The sequence below is a fragment of the Suricata suricatta genome, chromosome 5 (genome assembly GCF_006229205.1).
Source record: "Suricata suricatta isolate VVHF042 chromosome 5, meerkat_22Aug2017_6uvM2_HiC, whole genome shotgun sequence".
NCBI lineage: Eukaryota > Metazoa > Chordata > Mammalia > Carnivora > Herpestidae > Suricata > Suricata suricatta.
This window is the reverse complement of record NC_043704.1, coordinates 76,890,493-76,909,226: the sequence shown is the minus strand read 5'-3', so window position 1 is coordinate 76,909,226 and position 18,734 is coordinate 76,890,493. Positions and strand designations below refer to the sequence as shown.

General features: G+C 43.6%; 1 protein-coding gene across 4 annotated transcripts in view; it reads left to right on the top strand.

The window, feature by feature from the left end:
- The first annotated feature begins 78 nt into the window (after positions 1-78).
- Positions 79-18,734, top strand: part of IL1RAP (interleukin 1 receptor accessory protein) — a 144,485-nt gene continuing 125,829 nt past the window's right edge. For 2 of the 4 annotated variants that reach the window (XR_003908709.1, XM_029939635.1), the window contains exon 1: positions 79-246. The gene's annotated coding sequence lies outside the window, so the exon portion shown is untranslated. The remainder of the gene's footprint in view (positions 247-18,734) is intronic. The other 2 variants (XR_003908710.1, XM_029939636.1) reach the window with 2 other exon arrangements.

The following is an 18,734-nucleotide window of genomic DNA, read 5'->3' as shown; positions in this document are numbered from 1 at the left end:
TGGCGAGCCGGGGCTGCGGGTGGAGCCCGACAGCGCGGCGGCGGCCAATCGCGCCGCGCCGGGGGAGGAGCCCCAAAGGGGGAAAAAGAAAGTGCGGCGGAAAGTAAGAGGCTCATTGGGGGAAGATTGGCCGGATCCGGGGTCCCCGGGATCCGCTTTGGCCAGACGCACCAAAAAGAAGCAGCACTGGGAGACCCTGCACCCTTCCTCACCGGTTCGCTGTGCCCGCTCTGCTTCCCGAGAAAGGTGAGTCTCTCGCTGTCTGCAGGGCTGGGAGGAATCACCTCCCCACATCTCAGGGTGGAAGGACTCCTGCAAATCATCTCTTCAACCCTCTTATTTTCCAAAAGGACAAACTGAGGCACAGAGCGAGGCGGCGGCTGGGATAGGTCACACAGCTAGTTAGTGCTGGGACCGGGACTCGAACCCGTCTTTGCCTTGTGGAGATTTAGATACCGCAGTTTGGGGACGGCTGCGCGTTGCTGCTCCCCACTTCCAGCCCTTTCAGGGATCCACCCTGGCGTACCCCGCTCCGGGTTTCTCCGGGTCGCTGCTGTGAGCGGCGAGGATAGAAGAGGGCAGTGTGTCCCAGCGTGCATCACGCCGCTCCCAGCCTGGAGCTGTGACAGCCTGGGGAGAGGCTGCTCTCGGCTTCGCTCGGTCTTCCCCTGACCTGCTTTCTCTGAAAGATGCCCCTGCCTAGGTTGTCTGGCAGGCTCGTGGGGAGGCGGAGGCGAGGGGAGGGCCGCCGGGGCGCGGGTGCCTTGGGTTGGTACTCGACAGCTGGAGGAAGCTGGTGGCCCTGGAAGCGGTAAGGTGCCCCTCGTTTAGGAATAGCCGGCTTCACGGAGCCATGGCCCCTGTCACTTCTGAGTGCTGGGACGGAACGAGGAAGCCGAGTTAAAGAGAAAAATCACAAACGTAAAAGCAAACTTCTGCCGTTTCCTTTAAGAGCCAGTCCCCAGTCTGTCTTTCCTCCACCTCCGGTTGTGAAATTGAGATCCGCCGCGCCTCTGTTGAAGCGCTTTTGCTGCTTGGCTCCCCAGATCCTGGGTTAGCGACCGGCTGAACTGAAGATTTACCTCGTTTTGACTCCAGCTCTGCCCAGTGTTAGCTGTGTGAACTTGGTCGGGCAAGTCATCAGTCCTTCTGGTACTCAGTCACCCACCCGACCCCCAGCCGCAACATGGAGATAGTAATGATCACAATGAGAACTTAGGTTGTAGGGAGGACGAAATGGAATCATTCAAATAGTATGTTTAGCACCGTGCCTGGGTGGCACCTGGTCAGCTTGAGATTGATGGCTGCTGCTATTGTAAATATTGTTATACAGTAACTCTGGAGACAGAGGGTTTTCAGAAGGTGATTTCATACTACCTTCCGGGGACTTTTTTTTTTTTTAATCTGGAATATTGTGGTGTTTTCTTCTTTGGAGTTTGAACAGTTCCTTTATAGAAAGTGTTTTCTGAGTGCTGTCTCCATGTGACTTTGATCATGGGTGCTTGACTTGGAATATAAAATTAATGTTCCTCAGTGATGCCAACCTCTCTAGATTTTAGGCCAAGGCTCAGGTCTATGAAGCTCTGATCTGAGACACCCTTTATTGGCAAAGAGGTCTGGAATTTGATAAAGAGTAGGAAGATAGGAGAAGTTGGAAGTTCCGTCTATATTACCGACTGTTGTAAGCCTTGTATCCCTGCTGTCTGAGGTCAGACAGGCAACTTTATGTTTTCTTTACTACAGGAAAGCAACAGCACAATTTTAATGTATTTCTTTTCGACTGTGCTGCCAAATTCAGTCCCTCTGGACACAAACTCGCCTTATTTAAACAGAAATACTATACATGCCTACTCTCGTCTTCCTTGATTATTGGTATTTTAAAATGAAATAGCTCCTCATCTATCCCCACCATGCTCATGGAAATTGATTTTATTCTGATTGACTTCATACAGTTATTTACTACTGTTTCCTGGCTATGCCTTAAGTCCCTGAACTGAGTGCTCAGCATTTATAGCTGGCTACCTGCTTCCCTGTCCCTCCCATTTGCGTGGGGTATTGATGAGTGCATAGGAGGGAGTGTGATACATCGTGAGGGCAAGGTAGAACTTGGTGATGCCCCTGGAGACACCCCCCACACCAAGCGTTTGCAGAGGATGGGATCACTTGCTTCCGTCAGTCTGTTCCATGTGCATGCATTGTGATGAGCTGGCCAGAATATTTCTGAATGCATGCCTGAGAAACTGGTGATTGTGGACAAAAGGAAGATGTTAAAAATAAGGCCAGAACAAGGGAATGGAAGGGAGAGGGGAAGGTAATTTCTTTTGGTTCTGGTTCTTTAAAGAAAGAACCCCAGTTATACCTTTCCTCCTTATCCAGATTACTTGTGACAAAAATCATACACACATATAGAGAGAATTTTAAAATTTCCCAGGCATATTCCATATATATGATCTTTCTTGCTACTTGCTATAGCCCTGAGGGAAGGATGTGGCAGGCATATTAATAGTGGAAGGAACTTCTATTTTGTGGTCAGATTCGAATTTCAGTTCTAATTCCTCTGTAGCTAGGTAATACTGAGGAATTTATTTCACCACTCAGAGGTTTCATTTTGTCCAATTCTAAACTGGAAAAGAAAATGCTAACCCCCAAGGATTTGTGTGAGGATAAAATTAAGTGGGATAATGTAAAGTAGATGTAGTGAGTAGGTGCTCATTAAATGATACCTTTTCTTAGCTGGTCTCAATTTTATTGAGAAAGAGACTGAATGAGACTCAGAGAGATAAGAGGTGGCTAGAGGCACATGGTTCTTAAGTTTCAGCCCTGGACATATAGTTCACACTTAGTGACTTCTAGTTAAGGGCTTTTCCTACCACACCCCGTCACATCTTCAAAGAGTTCTTTAGCAATTTACTTCAGTTAAATTGACCTTACTTGGTTGGTGATTGCAAGGTATCCTTTCTGTCCCAAAAAGGAAATTTCCTTGCTAAGTGAATAATTCGTCAACATGCCCTGTAGAGGTTAGGGGGGCCAGCTTTCAGGAGAGGAACTTTGAAAGCCCCGATCTCTAAGGCAATCTGCCTACTCTCCTGTGTTTGATGTAATGTACCTTCCAGTCCTAGGAGGAAGGGTGCTGTGAAGACATGTTATGTTTTCTTCCTGTTCTCAGTGGTTTCCTCCCTCTGCCATCCTGCTAATTCACAGGGTAGCAAGAAGATTGAGGAACAAATGTCACAAATGACCATAGCATTCTTCACTTGTTTCACCAATTCTGTGGATCCAGGATGGAATAGAGGATAGCGCGCATGAGTGGCATTTGCAGAAAAGACCACTCACTGCTTGCTGGCGGGTACCGATCACTGGTCTGGAGCCTCAGTCCTCCCTGTGGAAACTGATGGCTGCAGGCTTATGTAGGAAAATGAGCAGATCTGTTTCTGGCCCAGGCAATGGGGCCATTTATCCGTTGAGACTCCCCACAGGCCATCAGGTTTCCTGCTCTGCAGCAAGCAGACAGGCTTGCAAATGCAGTCCTGGGAGAAACGTTTTGCTCCTTGCTTTTGGCATTTGGAAGCATATGTTTGCTTTTGCCAAAAGGTAGTCAGTTAGCGTCATCTTACCTGGCACTGTTAGAAAAGCAGAATGTGGCTGGAGGAAATCAGAGGAGGAGGCAGAAGAAAAAAAATAAAATAAAGGTTATCTCCGGAATACACACAGTTTCATTTGTTGCTCAACTTTGTCAGGCTTCTGCTAGTGACACAGATGTAGGACCTGGTGAGTCACTGTCGCCTTGCCTGTGAAATATTAAAGAGAGCCACCTACTGTGCTCTTTGCCCATTTTGGAAATTGTTCTGTGGGAGAAATAAAAGCCCCAACGAACGGGGAAAGTTACAGAACATTTGGCATCTGATATTTTGGAGGATTAATTCAGGTTAGCTACTCATTTGCTCATTTTCCCCCCTTTTCCAAAAAGTGAGGATGTACTGATGGGGTTCTTGCACTGATGGGGTTAGCTCCTGGGAGCCTGACTTGATATTCTGCCCAGCTCGGGCAGTTGGGGCCATGTGGAGTAGCCCAGCCCGACAGGTGCAGGGGGCAAGGAAGAGTATTGAGATGAGCCTGCGTCTCCTCAGCTGGGAAACAGGCACGCTGATGCCCACCCAGACGCTGGGGTCGCGCTCTCTCAGCACCGCAGTCACAGGAGGCATTTTATAAGCATTTAAGAAACTGATCCTTTAATTCTTTCAATATATTCATCCATTAAAATGTGAAAATCAAGGGGCGCCTGGGTGGCTCAGTCGGCTAAGCGTCCAACTTTGGCTCAGGTCATGATCTCAGTTTCTGTGTTTGAGCTCCACATCAGGCTCTGTGCCAACAGCTCAGAGCCTGGAGCCTGCTTTGGAGTCTATCTCCCGCTCTTTCTCTCTGCCCCTCCCCTGCTCTCATTCTCTCTCTCTCAAAAATAAATAAGCATTAAAAAAATTTTAAGAAATGTGAAACTCAAAATTTAATAGCTGCTCTTTATTGAACTCCGTCATGGATTGTGCTGAGAGTCTTACAGACATAACCTTATTCAATTCTTGCAATGATCCTGGGTATTTTTGGAGGCAGCTAAGGCTCAGAAAGGTTAAGTAGGTAAGAAAGACCTGAAATGATGTGGCCTCTGGATGAGAACTGAGAGCCTGGGCTAGGACTGCTTACCCAACCTGTCCCCATCCTGCCATTTTGATCCTGGTATTACCTTACCTGTGACTGAGAAGTCTCTACTTCTGGATCTCAAATGTGAGTGAGCTATACGGGATGGTCCCTCAGTTCCTTCTGCAACACGTCGTCTTTTTTCTTTTTTTTAAAGTTTCCTTTCAACTCTGAAATTCTGTCGCCGTTTCTATTTGTGAAAGTCGAGGCTAGAAGGGGCAAGGGGAATAAGAGAAAATGCCCTTATGTTTTATGTAAAGAGACCTATTTTCCAGTCAAACAGAGGAGGGAAAAGGAAATCAGCATTCATTGGTGCGTGCACTTCTGCCATTTCATTTAAGCATAAAAATAACTCTCAGGTGTATATTATTGTCTGCCTTTTACAGATGAAAGAACTGAGGCTCAGAGAGACTTACAGACTTGGTCAAGGTGATTCAATTTCTAAGAATTAGAACTCGGGTGTGTGCCTGAGTGTAAAGCCATTTGGTCTGCTATACTGCCACGTTTGCTAGACCCCAGCCAGAAAATTGGAGGACTTGTGTAGCTAGATCTAGAATGTCCTGTCCTTGTGTTCCCACCCCATACCACCTCAGCAGCCTCTGCTTCTCCTCCTCTTCCCTCCCTACAGTGCCGCTCGAATCCTTTCTTGCTCCTTCCTAGTCATTGGGACCCCTTTAAATGCTTTACCATCTTCTTTCTATCTCTACTTCTATTTTATTTATTTGTTTGTCTGTACTCTGAGCCAGTAATTTGTCCTTTGTGTTCTTGTGCGACTCCCTGATTAGCAACTAACCAGCCGAGGCACGTAGCACAACGCCTTGTACATAAAAGGTGCAGAGTTAAGTGGATGAGGGCTTCATACTGTGTCAAGTAGGCCCAGCACTGGTTTTCTAGTTTTCTCATGTTTTATTATATTATTAAGTGTTTCAAAGGCCATCTCTATAGACTGACAAGGTAACTTTCATTTCCCTTAATTTTATGGTCACAGAAAATCAGAAAAATGCGAAGGAGTCACTGAGTCTAAAAAGGTTGGACATTGGGGCACCTGGGTGGCTCAGTCAGTTGAGCATCTCACTCTCGGTTTCAGCTCAGGTCATGATCCCAGAGTCATGGGATCGAGCCCCACCTGAGAGCCTTCTTGGAATGCTCTCTCTCTCTCTCTCTCTCTCTCTCTCTCTCTCTCTCTCTTTCTTTCTCTCTTTGTCTCTTTCTATCTCTCCTTCTCCCTCTGCCCTTCTCCCTCACTCACATTTTCCCCTCTTTCTCTAAAATTAAAAAAATAAATAAATAAATAAAAGAAGGTTGGACATCACTGGCTCAATGATGGAAACAGGACATTTTTATCCTAATGATAAAGGGTGTTTTGCTGCAAACACAGGGAAGGGAAGGAAGTGCTTGCTTGCATATATTGACAGCAAGGATAGTGTCAAGTGTCATAAATTAATTAGCTAAAAGAAAGTAGGAAGTTTCCAGGGAAGTGGGGAGCTACAATGAACTCTGATCTCAAGATTTCTAAAAGTAATGGAGAATATGTATTCTCCCAGCTATTATTTGATATAATTGGAATAAAGACAAGTGACCTTTTATATCTAGCTTACATGCAGGAGATCCCTGTCATTTCTACCTGTCTGGCACATAAGTCCTCATGATTACACTGGTTTCCTCCTTTTCTAGTCAATGCTAAAGACAACAGAAAAGAGAACTAGTCATTTTATAAACGCTGCTATCTAAAAGTGTTCTTTTTCATAGATGACACAGTTCTTTCAGCCAGTTATGGTTAGATGCTATGGTATCCTAAAATTTTGGCTGTGTAACATTTGTGAGCTCTATCTAGCACCAGACCAACCTCCCTGCGTTTGACTTTGGACACGTTATTTGGTCTATCTCTGCTTTATTTTCATCATCTGTAAGAGGGGATGAAAAAACCCATTTCATCAGGCTCTTCATAGGTGTCCATCATCTGCCATAACACTCTTGAAGAGCCTGGTGTATGGGGATTTTAACATTTATTATGATTAACAGCTGCAGTGCTATTCAAGTGCATGCCCAAGTTGATATTGGAGTAGGAAGTATGACACTTAGGTTCAGTCAATAATAGTTTTTGTTTATATAGAATGGTAAGCCCTCAGAATGATTGTTATTATATACCCACTCCCCCCTCCATGTATATATTGTTTACAATAATTTGAGGTAATTAAGGCAAATGATGCTAACAACATTTTACATCCTGAGTCTGAGAGGCTAAATATTTGCTAAGGCTACAAAGCTAGTGAATGGATTCCAGGTTTCTAACTCCAAGTTGTGTGTGTTTTTTTCCCCCTTAATTATTCAGCCCAACAGCCCCACTACTGGTTAATTGCTTTTCCTTCTCAGCATCCTTTTTCTCACTTCTAAAATGAGGAATTTGGACAAGATGCTCTCCAAGGTGTGGTGTTCTATGAGTCTGTGCTTGTGGAGTAATGGCTTGGAAGGTACTATGAAAAGCTAAGACAAGGACACCCCTTTTCTTTCCACAGAGGCACCCACACACCATGGCATATGGGGCACCTGAAATCCCAGATACCCAGCAGCCTCCTTGTCCTCAGTGAGACTCACAATTGAGCATTGCCCTGGGAGTCAGATCCATAAAGGCACTTTCCATGTCCTTCAGGATGGAATTCTGCCACATTCCCATGACCTAAACACTGTTTTCCCCTCAGGATCCAGGTTTGGGGGTGGGAAGAGAAAATAGATGGCTGGGTTATGCACACTGACATTTATTGTTTGAGAAATGAAAAAAGAGCCTTCTTTTTTTTTAAATATATAAAGCAAGCTCTGTATCACCATTAATCACCATAATCTTCTACAAAGAAATAAAGAGATAAAATATTTGGCTTTCATTTGAATTTTAGCATTATGAGTGCATATTTTCTGCTTTCTTCTTTTGAGCTAATTTAGTGCCCATGGAAGAAGCTTGGCTCTCATTGAATAAATATAGGAGTTTTTTCAACATACAGAAATGATGGATGCTGGAGAGTGGAAATACACACTAAATAGCACTTTTCTGGAAGATTGGACTTCGGTTTCCAATTACAGAACGAAACAAAGGCAGGGGTTGGGGAGTGAATGATTAGAACGGGTAGTGGAATGGGGCTGGCTTTGGAGTCCTTGAACCCTAGATACTGCTTGCTTGGCCTGTGCGGACTTCCTTTCCTCATCTGTGAAATGGAAACCATCATACTCTAGCTATCTCCTGTATAGATACACATCAATATCTGTATCTGTATCTTTATCTATATATATTACAGATGTCAAGGCAAGATAAAATATATTAAATCCCTATCACTTAATGCCTGACGACAGACCATAGGGTTCTCAATAAATATTCATCGGTCTCCCCATTCAGCACTGCTCTTTACCCCAAAGTCTCACCCATGTGATGAAATTCACATGAAACTCTGATGGAGAGGGTGGGTATGTTGAGTAGATGTTTCTGCTGGTCTAAGGAAGTTTTTCCCAATTTGACAGACAATGGGGACAGTGAGGATAGGAAGTGAATGTGCTATTTACCTTAAAATATCTGGAAAGGTGTCATGTGGAGGAGGAATTAGACCGGTGAAAATTGTGATGCCTGGACCATCTACATCTGAATCATGTGGATAGCTTGTTAAAGAAGCAGATATTGAGGGCCTTTGCACTGAAGTCTGAAAAATCACTGGATCAGAATTTTCTATACAGAGAGGCAGTATATTGTAGGGGTCTGGGGACTTACATAGGTTCATACTCTGGCTGCATTTGTGTAATCCTGGGCAAGTTACTTAACTTCTCCGTGTGAAATGAGATTAACACGGTACATAAGTCATTGGGTTGTTGTGATGACTAAATTAGTTAATACAAATGAAGTTCCCCAGGCAGTAGCTGACATAAGTAACCACACATTATTTCACTCAATGTGTGAGCCAGTCTTAAAAGTGCCTTGAATATCTTTGTATGATTTGCTCTCTGACCCAGTCTCTCTGAGAACTATGTACTAACTCCTCCATCTCCTTGAAGCTTTTGCTCAACTATCTGCTCCATGAAGCCTATTTGATTGCTTTATATAAAATTACCCTCTATCCTGCTTCCCATCTCCACCATGCCATTGCTCATCTGACTTACCTACTCTGCTTGCTTTTCCTTTTTCCATAGCAGTTGTCACTTTTCTCAACTTCCACGTGTGATTTAATTAATTAATTAAGTCTGTCTATTGTTTAGTTCACCCCCACTAGAATGTAACATCCTCAAGGCCAGAGACCTAGCTCCCTGCTGTATGCTGTGCCTGGCAAATAGCAACTACTTGGTCCTAAGTAAGTGATGAGTAAATGCATGCATAGATAGGTGTTAGTATAATCATTTGTCCTCAAGGGGTAGAAAGAAAGAGATGGTACTGGACAAGAAAACAAATCATATATTTAATATTAAAGTAAAAAACTTGTATGTATACATATACACACATATATGCACATGCACACACATGTTTATGCAGTGCATGCACACACATGTTCATGCACATGCCCACACATATATGCACATGTATGCACACTCGTACACACATGCATACCATTATGTACATATATGCATATGCACACATGCACGTTTATGCACATGCACACATACTCATGCACACATACATGTTTATGCACATGTATGCACACAACACATACACATACATTTATGACCATGCACACACATGCACACATACATTTATGCACATGTATGCATACATACACACACATTTATGCACATGCACACGCATGCACACACATGTGTTTGTGCACATGTGTGCATATGCAAAGACACATGTGTACCTTTATGCACGTGCATACATACATGCACACACAGGTGCACACATGTACATTTGTGCACATGCACGCATACACACATACACATATATACACACACACAGAATCACACATTGCTTTGGGAAGCAGAGATGTTGAGGTAATTCTTGTTTGTTAGGAGGGAGAGAGACAGAAGAACAATACGAGTGAACAGATAACAGACAAGCAGACAGAAGACATACAAATGATTTCAGGGTAAGAAATAAGGAACTGAGATGAAGCAGTGACAGCAGTGCTAGAGCGATGTGGAGGAGGGACAGTTTTAAATAGGGTCATCAGGGCCACCACCTCCGTGAAGGTGACATTTCAACTAAGAAAATGCCTGAGACCAGCCAGTCTGGTCTGAGATCATGGCCAAGAGGGCAGGGGCCAGGTGAGAGTGGGAAAAGGGCTGGAGAAAAGGTAGTGTAAGCTGGGGCTACATCAGACTTTCAGGCGGTGGGAAGGAGGTGGGATTTCTATGTAAAATGCAGCAGGAAGTCACCGAAGGGACTGAAGAAGGATGCTGACCAGGTGTGACATATTTGGAGCCCCAGAAAATGAAGGAAAACGGAAGAATTTATTTATAAGATGAGGAATTAAACTGCTTTGATCTCCTATGAACAGAGGAGAGGGACAGTTCAGGTTCACTGATGTGTCATTCATGGATTTCCCAATTAGAATGTCTCAAAACACACACACACACACACACATAAAATAGGCAAAACCAGATTCCTTTGCTTTTTCTCAAATGATATTCTCGTTTCCATGTGTACTAAGTAGTGGATGGAAATGTAGGCACTGCTGCTCAGTTCAGTTCAGCTGGAGACTTTACAGTTTCTGTGTAGGTGTTTTATGTAATCAGTCCCCCAAAACACTGCACCCAGGGCTATTTCCTTTTAAGATTTTCAATACCAGTTTCAGGAATCTGCTGTATTGAGGAGTACATGTATGAAAGGCAAATTTAATTCCAGGTAAGATCAAGTTCTTTCTGGATCTACACATCTAAACTGTGCCTAACTCTGGTAAAAATGACTCCTTTATGAAGTCTTCTTCACTGAGATATGCATGTGGAGCCCCATACATGCCTTTAATAATATAAGCTAAAAATAGGTTGAAAACATGTGCAGGCACCTTTCAAGTGCTTTACAAATATTAGCTTGTTGAAACCACAGAATGACTTGATTATCGCTTATCTTTGGGGAGGAGAAAACTGAGTCTCAAGATCACAGAGTTAGTGGTTGAGCCAGTATTTGAACTTGGGCAAGCTTAACCGCTATACATCCTACGTTTTCATTGGAAGTGACCCTGAGTATTTTATTCCTCTTGATTTGTCCCACTTTATGGTGACTCATAGGAGGAATAGTTCAACAAATGTATTGAATCAGTAAATGAATACGTGACCTCCTCCTCGAGTCGTATTGTTTCATTAGCATATGGTGATAAAGAAAAGTGTGTTTTAAATGGAGACAATCTGTGCAGGGTAATGCCACGCGCTACCTCTGGGATATGGTAAATTTACTTAACATCTTTAAACCTGTGTCCTCATCTGCGTTGTTAGCACAAGAATAAAACCATTGTTAGGATTAAGTATGTACACAAAGTGCTTAGCACAGTGCCTGGAACATAATTAGTGTTCAGTCCATTTGAGCTATTTTTATTATTTTTTGAACTAAAATAACCTCCCCAAACATGCTTACACTTACATACTCAGGCAGTTTTCGCTTGTGCTTATTTTATTAACTTCCTTCAAAAATCAGGGCCAATGAACAAATCCTATCATCAGTGATACTAATTTTGTCCTGGGACACGTTCTGGTACCTTGCCCTCCGCAGAGAAGTCCTGAAGGTAGAAAAGCCACTCCTAGGGGTGGTACAGGGGCAAAGATGCTGCAGGACTACCCTGTCTCTCTCTCTCTCTTTTCCAGACATTTAACATACCTGCAGACACTACTTCTCACCCTGCCCATCCTTCTCCCAGGCCGCACCTGGCTTGCTGGAAGTTACTTAGTATTCCAGTGATGGCTCTAGAACATTCTGGGTGCAAAGGGAAAACAGAAGAAGCCTCACATTTTACCCTAGATAACCCTTAATGAGGCTAATTTACAGAGCTCACTGTAAGTTTAGGACCCCTTGCTAATCATAATCACTAATATTGATGCTGTGTTTCTTGTGTGCCAGGTGCTGTGCTGAGCGCTTTATGTTTATTACCTCATTCAATCGTACTGCAACCTTATGTAAATGATAAGTTTTAGTTTGAAATCACTGGAGAAAATTAAAGGGTGTTATAGAGCCCTCCATATGTGTATCGGGGAGGCTGTGACGATAAAATCAAATATTTCTTACCTGTGTTGTACCACGTTTTTCTTCCAAAGCAAATTGTGCAGGGTTGCAGCACCTTTGGTGTCTCCAGGGACCGTGCCTGCAGTGAAAAGATGTTTGGCAGAGAAATGAGGCAAAGGTTGTGTGGGGAAGGCAAGAAGCTTCATTCTAGTTGACAGTTTATTTTGCCCTGGAAGAAACTAGTAGCAATGAACTCAGTCCTCTTTCATTGATTGCATTTGCTTGCTTCTTTGTAAAAAACCAATATGGTGCTGACTTACAATGACCTTTTTAGTTTTTTCTTTATGAGATATTTAAAAGGTGTAACTTTTATCGTCCCACATGGCCCAAGTTTGATGATTTGCTTGGAGGAAAGGTCCATACACACAACACACACACATACACACACAGGCATGAGAACAGTTCCTGAGTCTTGGTTGACACTCACTATATATTTGTTGAATGAATGCATGACAAAATAAAAAGGACAAACAAACATTTCCGGGGCGCCTAGGTGGCTCAGTCGGTTGACCTTCTGATTTCAGCTCAGGTCATGATCTCATGGTTCATAAGTTCTAGCCCTGCGTCAGGCTCTGTGCTAACAACTCAGAGCCAGGAGCCTGCTTTGGATTCTGTGTCTCTCTCTCTCTGCCCCTCCCCTGCTTGCTCTCTCTTTCTCTCTCTCTCTCTCTCTCTCAAAAATAAACATTAAATTTTTTTTTAAATTAAAAAACTTTTTTTCCCCTGAGAATGGGAGGTGCTATGGGATTTAAAAAAAATAGTATGATTTCAATATGTACTTTTTAAAATAAACTTTTTTAGAGAGAGAGCACATGAACTGGGGAGAGGGGCAGAGGGAGAGAGAAAGAGAGAGGGAATCTTAAGCATGAGATACTTAAGCTCAGCACGGGGCCAGACACAGGGCTCTATCCCCTGACCCTGGGTCATCACCTGAACTAAAATCAAGAATCAGTTGCTAACTGACAGGAGTATCCAGGTGCCCTGTAACTTTCTTATAAAAGTTTTGTTTTAAAAATAATTTCAGAAGGAGATTATTGTAAGATATGTGGCGTTACTTAATCTTGGTGATTCAGGACAGCTTAAAAGTGGACTGTAATTCCTTTAAAATTTATTGAGATGAGATCATGTCCCATGTACTAAATGGCCCTAGACCAGTATACTTTTACATTTGTGCAATCTGATTTTCATAAATTTTCTGTCCTCTCTCTGTTTCATTGTCTGCTATTTTTTTCTTGCTTTCAGCATGTTTTGCTCTAGCAGCTTTCTCTCCATTCCCCATATAATTAGCTGTTTCCGCTTTACTATGGGGAGCGGGCTGACGAGTTTTGTTAGAGCTGTGTGTACGATAAAAATATACAGGGTTGGATTCAGATTAGACTGCCTCTTCTCTAAGGGAAGGGGAAAGAGTAAAGTGGCCCCAGAATAGTCTGCGTATAAGTGAGGTTATTCCGTACCCAGTAGCACTGAGTTTTCCTTACCTGTGATATTACCAAGGGAGTGGTAGCATGAATAATTCATTTACTCCTTGGGGCAGTGAGCATTTTCTCAGAACCTTTGGTAGACAAGTCACTACTTAGATATGGAGATTAAAATATAGTTACACAAACACAACCCCTGGAGACCAAGAACTTATAGATCATTTTGAAAGATAACATATTCTCCGAGGTTTGCAATACAACTTGTATAATATTTGGAATAATATAACATAATATTTGGAAGAGCGTAAGAGTATATAAAATAACTAAAGCTATATGGAAAGGCCTTTTTGTGTTTTTTCTCAAATTTTTATTTAAGTTCTAGTTAGCATATAGTATAATATTGGTTTCGGGAGTGGGATTTAGTGAAGCATCACTTAACATACAACACCAAGCGCTCATCACAAGTGCTCTCCTAAATACCCATCACCCATCTAGCCTGTCTTCTGCCCACCTCCCCTCCAGCAACCCTCAGTTTGTTCTCTATCCTTAAGAGTCTTCTAGGGTTTGCCTCTCTCTCTCTTTTTGCTTCCCATATATGCATCTGTTTTGTTTCCTAAATTCCACATATGAGTGGAATCCCAGGGCATTTGTCTTTCTCTGACTGACTTATTTCACTTAGCATAATACATTCTAGTTTCATCCATGGCATTGCAAATGGCAAGATACCATTCTCCTTGGGGGCTGAGTCATAGGCCCCTTTTTGTGTCTTAAAAAGACAACTGTGTCACTCAGGAAGGGGCTTATGAGGAAGTGGTGTTTGAAGTGATTCTTGAATCGATGGGCAGGTTTTGGACATAGATTAGCGACAGGAACAGTGTATGAGTTTGGGTCCAACCAGGGAGCATAAATGATATGGGTGAATGATATGGGATTTATCAGAAGGATTGTACCTACAAGAAGCTGGGCAATTAAAGCCTCAAAAGGGAACAGTGGGAGATGAGAAGGAGGTAGCAAAGAAGCCTGTGGAACACTACTTCTGGCTGTGGTAGGCAGGCAGTCGGGAAGAAAAGCTGGATGTGAAGGGGAAGAGAACAATTTGGACAGTCCTTAACTGTATCTCTGTACCTACCCTGGCCAATGACTATGGCCTGTGGAAGGAGCTGGTGGGCTTTGCCACAGAGCTCCACATCTGCCTGACCTTGGACTTGGAGAGGTTGAAGAGAGAGGTCATCAGGAGCTGAGGATGCATTGGGCATGGTTACTGCCCCCTCTTAGATCAGCCACCGATCGGCAGTGAGAGTCAGTAGTACCAGGAGCCTAGACGGCCACTCGAAGAGCAATGGATACTGCTACACTTCTCCCTTCCAGAACTCATGCACATTTCCCTATAGCTACCCCTCACTCAAAACCATGCAGAGAAGGGGATACTGGAAAACAACACCAGCTGAACTAAGCTAGCATAGTTAAAAACCATGAGTGATACTCCAGATAAAGGGAAGTGAAAACATACAGTGAAGGAGAGAAGCTGGAGCCCTGCTTGGGGAGAGCCCAGTTTGACTGGGAGTTGGTATTTGAGCACCTGGGTCATTGAAGATCATATATAAAAAAGAAGGTAAGCCAAGGGCATATTGTTGAGGACCTTAAATACTCTGTTGAGGAATTTGCACTTAAACCTATATGACAAGGAGAAGCACTGAATATTCTTGAGCAAGGGAGGGGCGTCATCAGATCTGTGTTTTAGACAGACCTGGTATTTGGTTTCATAGCATTGGAACTCAGGAAGGGAATAATGAGCATTCTGTTACAGTGATCCAGGCAGAAAAAAATTTCATTATTTTATTTTCACCTGGGACAGTGACTCAGAAGCATCATGAGTGATTGTTCAGGACCATCCTGGGAACTAAAAATATTAGTGTACAATTGCAAGCCAATGTGATTTGACCTATGGTTGATATGTTGACTGTAATGTCCTTCTGACATACCTTGGTAGCTATTCTTTAGAAATTCCCTGATGATTCTGCCTCCAGTATGTGAAAAGCAAAAAAAAAGCGTGTAGGTAATTGGAACATTGACTGAAATGAAATTGGCTTATGTAAGCATGTCAGTATCATTTTGGGAGGAAGATCCTATAAAACTAAATATTGCTTAATTCAGTAACATAATGCTTTTTGGCTGAGGAGTAATAGGAGTACTCCCGTATGTTTGTCCATGTGCTTAACAATTTGCAAATTACTTATGTGTCCCTTATCTTGTTTGATTCAACGCTGAACTCCTCAAGGTCAGTTTGGTCTGAATTGGCCTCAGTGAGGCAACTGAAGCTCAGAGATTGTGATAAGGATCAAGTGACCACTAAGCCCTTGATTCAAGGGCACTCCCTGCACGTCCATAGATCCAGCGGATACTTGCTGTGGCTCATACACTGTTTCACACTATGCACCACTGCCTGATAATCTTGGGCACATCTCTGGTTCTTCTGTGTCCCTGTTCTAAACCTCCTCATAGGTTTTGGACTTCATTACTTGTAAGGACTTGTTCTATGCAGAAGGTGGGCTCTCTGGAACCCCAGTGTTACTGTTGCAGCAGTCTGATTCCTTGCTCACCCCCTGGCAGGATTTCTACCACCTTCTACCAAAGCTCAGAGCACTAAACATGGGGTAAAGGAGAAGGCCTTCTTTACAAAGGAAACCTGAGCAGGTACCTTAACATCTCTAGGAGATCCACATATCTTTGAATTCGGTCATTCTGTTAAGTCTTCCCTGTCAGTGTTTGCAAGGACATACTTCTGGAATGTGTCTAAAACATCTTTCCTTGCTTCCCACTTGTTGAAACACAGCAGAGCTCATTCACTTGTCTTGACTTATTTAAAGCAAACACACCTAATGCTTTATCTCCTGAGATTGCAACAACCAACAGCAAGTGAATACAAAGTGACCTATATTCAGTGCACCCCTGAAGTGTTTTGTCCTCTTAGAGGGATCCTTAAGGAGTATCACATTGGGGGTGACAGCTTCAGGTGTTGTGCTTTGGAGTGTGTAGGATTTTTGCAGTTGCATGTAGAGACATGACTCAGGGGAAAGGTGGGAGGTGTATGGAAATCGAGCCTTCCCAGCTGTCTTTACACAGAGTACTCGTAATGGTTCTCAAAGAATACTAGTAAGTTAGGGTTAAAAAGGCTAACCCCTGCCTTTGCAAATAGGACAGAGAGGGATGTGTCTTGCTTAGAGTTAGCCAAAACTCTTTGTTTGGTCTTTTTTATTTTTTTAAGTGTTTATTTTTAAGAGGGAGAGAGAGAGATCAAGAGCAAGTGGGGGAGGGGCAGAGAGCACGGGGGACAGAGGATCCAAAGTGAGCTCTGTGCTGACAGCAGAGAGCCCAATGTGAGGCTTGAACTCACAAACCGTGAGCTTGTGACCTGAGCTGAAGTCAGATGCTTGACCGGCAGAGCCACCCGGGTGCCCTTGTCATTGGTCCTCTAACCTCTGGTACGTTGTGCTTTCCACTGTGGTGCTGCTTCTCTTGCTTTGGTTCTCCCACGTGAGAACTGGCCTCATTTCACCCCACCAGATACATAGGTTTTCTGCTTTCTGCGTTGTTACCCTGTGTAGGGAAGTTAGGGAGAACTGAAGGCTCGACTTCTAGTAATAATGATAAAAATAAGAGCTGAGAAATCTGAGTGTTTACTATAGGTCAGGTGCTTCATAATACAATCTCACATAATCCTCATACCTGATTTCATGAGATGCTTTACTGACCCATCCGCCAGTGAGGAAAAGGAGACTCACTGTGGTTAAGCTGTAGAGGATTTGAGTCCAGTCAGTGAGACTCCAAAGCCCCTGGTGAAACTTTGCTCTTTGCTTCACTCTGCCGAGGCATACGCTCTGTGCAGTGGCCCCATCTGATTTGCCATGAACATCTTGTGACAAATGTTTAGTTACAACACTGATCGGTCTGATAATTCCTTAGAAACCCTACGAGGGTGAGTTAACCCACTGGTCATATTGCTTCCTTTCTCTGTTTTCAATTCCCTTTCAAGCCTAGGTAGCATTGGAAGCACCTTAATCCATTGATGCCAGTTTTTCCTGTTTTAATGATCTTTATATCCTTTTCTTACATTTGAGGTTTAGAGAAGCAAATAAGGGAACCCATGCTTCGTAAATGTCCTGGTGTCCCAGTTTGGGAGGTGAGGTCTATGGAGATATGCCAGTGCTGCTTCCAAATACCAGAACCGCAGGGCTGAGTGCCCCCAGGTGTCGGTGGAAGACAGTAGGAGGCTCTGACATGATGCCAGAGACCTCAGCCAGGACAGGGAGGTACAAATTCCAGGGGATCAGGGTCCAGCACAACATAAGTTGACACTTATTACAGTTCAGGCCATAGGACAAGTAACTTGGTAATGAGTTCGCCATCCTTAGAGATATTTAAAGAGTGGCCGCACATCCACTTGGCAAGGATGTTACAGGGATATTTGAATATTGGAAAATGTCTGCGTCAAAATGATATTTGAGGGCCTTTCCAGCGTTGAGATTCCGTGGCGAATTCACTTAGAAACTTCATATCGGGAATAAAGGTTTCCTCTTGTTACAATTAACACCAACTAGTGATGTCGCCTCCTCCCTCCCCCCTGTGCCTTCCCTGTCGAACAACTGCTCAATTTAGGAAGGGGCCTTAGGACGAGGAAGGATGTGGTTCCTTCCCGCTTGGCAGCGCTCCGTGTCAGAATGGAGGACTTGTGTCTGGGCCTGGCACGGATCCGTCGGGCCCTCTCACCAGCCTGGTCATGTCTGTGACCAGAGCACGTGGGAGGTGCACATCCGTGTCAAAACCTCCCACTGGCTGCCAGCTCTGGAATTTTTTTAATTTTTGTAAATGACTGATGAATGCGGTCTTGCTCAGGGGAGACCTCTTGGAGGGAACGGGGACACACCCTGAAACAAGTGAGAATCAGCCTGGGCAAGCATCGCCTGAGAAATTTTCCCTCTGCACTTGGCAGCGTCTGAGAAAGTGTCTTTGAGAGCAGTTTCTTCTTGCCCTTTCAAAGGAGAGCCACTTGCAGGCCGGGATGTCAGGAGTGCAGAGCTCCTTTTTTTTTTTGCCTATTTTCTTTTTTTCTTTCTTCTTTCTTTCTCTTTTCTTTTCTCTTCTCTTCTTTTCTCTTCTTTTTCGTTCTTTTCTTTTCTTTTCCTTTCTTTTCTTTTCTAATTGGCTTACCAGTAATCTGAAAGCTGTGCTGTTCAGAAATGATAATCCTTTGATTGAATGTCAAATTGAGATACTGCCTCGGTTGCGGAAGGAAGGAGTGTAACAGGAAGAGAAAGTGTCCAGTAGCTGATTAACCTCTTTAATTGAAAAGCATAGAAAGAGGGTCACCCGAACCAACAGCCGGTCACACCGGGCCAGGGCTGCATGTGAGAATCGACAGTGCTTCTCCAGTAAATACAGTGCTCTTT